This window comes from Ostrea edulis, chromosome 7, assembly GCF_947568905.1.
Source record: "Ostrea edulis chromosome 7, xbOstEdul1.1, whole genome shotgun sequence".
NCBI classification, from domain to species: Eukaryota; Metazoa; Mollusca; class Bivalvia; order Ostreida; family Ostreidae; genus Ostrea; species Ostrea edulis.
In genome coordinates, this window is record NC_079170.1 from 21061861 (window position 1) to 21068080 (window position 6220).

Below are 6220 nucleotides of genomic sequence, written 5' to 3' on the forward strand. Positions count from 1 at the left end.
ATCGTGTGAGAGTAAGTTCGAAGTATTAGATAGTTTACGTATAGGCCTAAGAGTCTGACAGTGTTAGTAAGTCACCATTGCTATGCGATATGCTTAACATTGTCAATGTATCTTCCTTGATATGATTTAGTGAAGTAACTTTGGTCGCTTCGGGATCGAATACTGGTTATAAGCAACGCTGGTTGCTTGTGTTATATGTAACGCTGTTGCTATAAGTTCAAAGCACGCTGTCGCTTTGATGATTAGTTTAAAAGAAGCCGCGTGATAACTCCGTACACATGATTCAGGGATTTATTAACGTAGATAATTAGGTTTATATGCTAAGTAAAATATGTATATATTTGCATCTATTGTTGATAAATTCAAATCCTCAGCAAGTTATCTGAGGGGGCCTTGTTGTAAATAGTATAGTAACGGTAGCTAGGTAGGTTACCCGTTACAGATTTTGGCCCCCCAACGTGGGGTCCTGTTTTGGTTCATCGAATCATATTAGTTTTATGAAGATTTATTTTGCTTATTTTATTGTTTATGAGAAAAACCATGGCTAATTTGAATGACGACTTGAGTAAGATACAAGAGCAGATAGAAGCGCTCGAAAGAGCTACGCTTGAAACTTCTAGGTCGTTGGGCAAATTTATCAGATATTTATACTTCTATGTCCGTTGCACAAAGTAATCCGACTAGTAGACTACTTAGAAGCGACTCCGGAATTATGTCTCGTACAGATACCGAGAATGCACAAAGAATCGGACGGGACGAGCACGTTCAATCTAGAGGTTTCTCCTGTTACAACGGGGGTTGGTGATTTTCGAACAGCAACCGTTGTTAACAGAGAAACTTGCGATGCCACACATTACCAGTTTAATGGTAGGAATGGAGTAGAAACAGGAAGGCGTGACATGAATATAGACTTGCATGAATATGAACCGGATGTTACATACAGAAGACACCGCTCACCAAGCAACTTATGTACAACAGACTCGAATATAATAAATCGTCAAATAACGGATTCGAGAAGACCACATAGATATATAAAGCCAGCAATATTTGATGGTACGGGTTCTTGGATGGACTATAAGTTCCATTTTGAGGCCTGTAGTTTTTTTAATCAGTGGACGGATAGCGAAAAGGGTTTATATATAAGTGTGTATTTCAGAGGACAGGCTATGAGCGTTATAGGTAACTTACTGAAGCAATTGACCAGAAGTTACGAGGAAATAGTAGTTGCTCTGGAAGACCGTTTTGCTCCGGCAAATTAGACAGAATTGTTTAGAGTACAACTTAGAGAATGTCTCGAAGAAACACATTGTTTTGTTTGTGAAAACACGAAGCGATCGATGTTACGCCAGAAACGCTATCATGATAAAAAGTTACGGTGGCATTCATTTAAACCGGGGGACATGGTTTACATGTACGTGTATTTTCCTAGGAAAAAACTCGGAAACTCTCCTAAGCTTACCAGTTTTTGGCAAGGGCCATTTAGAGTACGTGACAAGTGTACTGGTTTTACGTATAAGGTATTTTGTGGTACAAAAGGTTCGGGTCATGTTATACATGTAGATATAACGTGGTTATGGCGTCCTCGATGTCTGTTGAACGAAGAGGGTGTCGAATGAGAAAGACAGCCATGAGCTCGAAAAGGACAAGTCTTATCTAAGTGTGCATGATGGAATCAAGATAGATGAAGTTGATTTGGGGCGACCTAGGAGAGAAAAACACACTCCTAGATATTTTTCAATTTATGTATTAGATTTCTAAGGAACTTTCGGATAAAAAACAATAAAACTATTCAAGTCAGTAGATGAATAGATTGACTTAATTCTTTCTCTCCTCGTGGAGAATAGGGCCATGAACAAGTCCTCTCCATTTACTTCTGTCCTGGGCTGATCTTGCTGCCTCTGTCCATGACCCAAAACCTAGTTCTTTCCTCTCTCTTTCTATTGTTCTTCTCCACGTTTCCTTCGGCCTTCCTCTCTTTCTTTATCCTTCTGGTGTCCAACTAAGGGCTACATATGGGTGTGTTCTTTTATCCATCCGTAGCACATGTCCAATCCACTGCCATCTGCGTGTTTTTATCATAGTGCTGATCTTTGCTACTCCTGCTATTTCTCTAACTGCTACATTTGGTATTTTCATTGGCCAGTAGATCTTTAAGATTTTCCTAAGACATTTGTGCTGGAAGGTATCTACAAGTTTTTCATCCCCTTTTGTCATTTTCCAGGTCTCACTGCCATACAATAACACAGTTATTACATTTGAGCTGAAGAGCTTCATTTTTGTTTTTCTGTTGAGTTGGTTATTGCTCCAGATCTTGCGTAGCTTATGGAATGCTACTCTTGCATGGCCAATTCTTCTTCTTATATCTTCATTAGTACCTAATAGATTAATTGATGAAAAAAAAATTATTATATTATCACAGTTGTTTTCCAATAAAAAAAGAGAGAAAAAGATCACATCAAAGTGGGAATATGATATCAAAATAAAAAGTGATTAAAAAAAAAGGATTTTATTTTACTACTAAATATTTCTATGAAAAAGTTTTATCAAAGAAATTGATAAATGGGATTATTATCATTTGTTCTGTGAATTAAGGTGAAGATAACGAACATGATGTGTAGATTTAAATTATAAGTCTCTTGATTTTGTTTATCAATCGAGGGCGATTGAATCAGAGGCGTGGATATTGTAACGTATTTTTGTGTACTGGTATGGGACATACGATAATTTTTTTTTTTGAAGCTCACAGAGATATATCGAATCGACATATGAATGAAAGTTATCATTGTTAATAGACAATTAAACTTTGTCGATATATCTAAATGTCGAATTGAAAGCCAAAGCAAGAGATCTTTTCTTCTCACGTAGAAGTTTTTGAATAAATTCTGCTTCATATGAATATAGAAACAGGTCAGCTAACAAAGGAGCACAATTCGTGCCCGTGGGAATTCCAAAAGACTGTTGGAAGACCTCATCACCAAAGACCACGAAGATATTGTCAATGAGAAAAATCTAGCATATTTTTCATTTCAACTTCAGAGTACTTGTGCGTGGAATCAGAGTGGTGTTTAACAAAGTAATCTTTTGGATGACTGGTCACTAGCTATGAATATTTCCGTTTTCCATTTTTGTTGATGTCAAAAAGTCTAGTCTTTAATTTAGCGCGAGGAATGGTCGTGTAAAGTGTTCAAGAGTCATAGGTTTTGATTTTATTGATTTGGGAAAAGTTTTGCGATTTCAAGTTTACTAAAAGTTCTTTAGAATTTTTTAGCATCCACTTTTGATTAACATCACTTTTGGCATATGTAGTCGCACAGTAAGTTTGAAGTTTCTCCTTCACAGCTGTTAATATTTTCGTGAGGAGCAAAGATAGGGGCTAGGTAGAGCACTTACTGGGTCCACCAATGTATATGTATATGTAAGGGTTTCTATGTAGTATAGGAATCCAGAATAGGTACGATAACTCATATTCGCTCAAATGGGATATTAAATGTGTCTAAAACTGAAGCATGGTTTTGAAGAATTTCATCTTTTGATAGGGCAGTTGGAGGATAAGTACGATTACCAAAAGGGGAATAAATGCCAAGTTCGTTTAAAATACAGTTGTAATAATGAGCCTCACAAACAAAGACAGGATTGTTACATGCTTTCTCAGCTGGAACCAAAACACATTCCTCATGTAACCTATCTAATTCTTTTATCACTTCTGGTTTACATAATATGTCTAATGCAGGATTTTAATATTCTTCTTGTGCTTTTAACCGATTCTGACAATGTATCAAGTTCTTCTTTTTCTTATTTAGTCCATCGTCTGGCATAATCTTCGACATAATTCATAATAGAGATTAAGTTCTATCGCCAATTGAAAGACCGAGGTTCTCTGTATTTAGGACCTTTTAGAATAAGTGATTTAAGGTCCTCATTTTCAACTACATCAACATCACCAGTAATGACATGTCCAGCTGGACCATAGTTGAAAGAAGATGAAGAACACGCAGGTGGATTACGTATAAGATGATCTATATCTAGGCACTGCAAAGTTTGTTTGTAATTAAAGCGTTTGTGGAAAAAATGCACATTGAATTCTTTAAATATTTTTGTGGTGTACATAAAAAAGCTTCATATCAAGCTATTGCTGGTGACCTTGGTCGATTCCAAATGTATATTCATTTATGTCATAAAAAGTTGTTTTAAATATTTGCAAAGAATTCTAAATTCCAAAGTAAATTCCTTATTAAGAAATACTGTACATGAAAACAATGCATTATATGATAATAACAAAAGCAGTTGAAGCAGTAGCATTCATTATATTTTGAATAAGTTGGGTGTAGAATGCCATATACATGTCCATGATAAAAATAGTGTTTCAATTGTAACTGATAAGTTATATGAAAGCTTTAAATATCAGTGGTGTAATACATTATCAGATGATGCCGACAAACAATTTTGTAAACTACCAACCTATGCATTATTCAAAACAAGATGCTGTAGAGAAAAATATTTTTAGTAATTCGTGATCCTCATGGTTTTCAATGTTTCACTTTCAGAATCAGCTCTCATTCTTTGGCTATTAAAACTGGACGTTACACACAAGCACATGTAAATGAGAGAATATGTACTGTCTCCAAATCTGACTCTGTAGAATTTGCATTTGACTGTATAGTATACCAACACCTAAGAAAACCATTCATAGAGTCCATGGACATTTTGTGCAAGAAATTAATAAACCTGTGTAATAGAGAAAAAATTACCTGGCTTATGAGCAACGAATGTAGCAATATTATTGAAAAATGTGCCAATTACACACATAGCTGTTCATTACTAAGAAAAGTTGATTTATCATGGACTTGTAAGTTTTATATCTTTATCTATCTTCTGGACAATAACTCTTTTATGATTTATGTATTTGAACTTTGTATCCTTTGTATGCCCTCTGGGCCCACGATTGGATATAAATTACATACTTACTTACATGTACTTACTTACGTCATCGATCCATCCAATCGAAGATTCGGGGCATGTTTATAGTACTTGGCATGTTTTTCTATCTGTGGCAAAAATAACTTTAACCTTGGTGATATCTTTTACATCATAAGTGGTGTTATTGTAATTTTTTTTCCTGTTGTTTATAATTTGTATATATTTTTAAAATTTATATAATTGTAGCGACTATATGCATGCATGCCTTTATATGAATATTGTATGCAATTTCCTTGATTCGCTTGCATGTACATCCTATGTGATGTAATATATATAGCTAATTACATATCGTATTTAGAGCTTAGTAGTGACTGCAGGGCCCTATCCATGACTGCTGTCACATTTAAATTTTTTTTCTATTTTCTATAGATTTCTTTACACGTTATAGAATTCGTGTAGATTTTCTTGGAAATAAAAGGTTTACAACTTTTTTGAAATGAAGGGATAATATAAAATATTAAATGTTATGACATAAAATAATCTTCGACATTGTTTTGAGGGAAATACAGGAGGCACCAGGTATTTTTCTTATTTCTCAAGGTCAACAGTCAGTCATACTTTTTTGGTATAATCATGAAGGATAGAAAATATACTAATAAATACATCTTCTGCACATGCATTGGAGCTTGTAGGAAATGCTTTTAGAAAAATATTTTTTTATAATCACGACGCAAGAAAAACACCCCATATTTATTTAGCTTTTCACGGACATATTATGTAGCGTTGGAGGTACTCTTGTTAACTTCAGATCCGAAAGACCCGTGATTCTTACTTCCAAATTCCGAGCGTTTGGTGTGGCCATGGCACAAAGGGGCTCGAATTCACGACCTCCCCGGTTACAAAGCGAACGCTATACCACTGAGTTATATAAATAGGCATATTTGGTATCAGTAGTTAAACTACCTCTATATTGTCCTCCACCGGTCATTTTATAGGCTATGTATGAAAGGTGAAGGTAACGAACAGTGATCAATCTCATAACTCCTATACACAATACGAAATAAATAGTTGGATACACACGGAGCCCTGGACACACCAGAGGTGGGATCAGGTGCCTAGGAGGAGTAAGCACCCCCTGTCGACCGGCAACACCCGCCATGAACACTATATCTTGATCAGGTAAACAGAGTTATACGAAATGAAAAACTGTAAAATGTACATTTTCAACCGGTGACATTTACAACAGTATGACTGATGAAGGTGTTCTATCTCCTGTCTAGAAGTGTATAACATAAGCCCATGC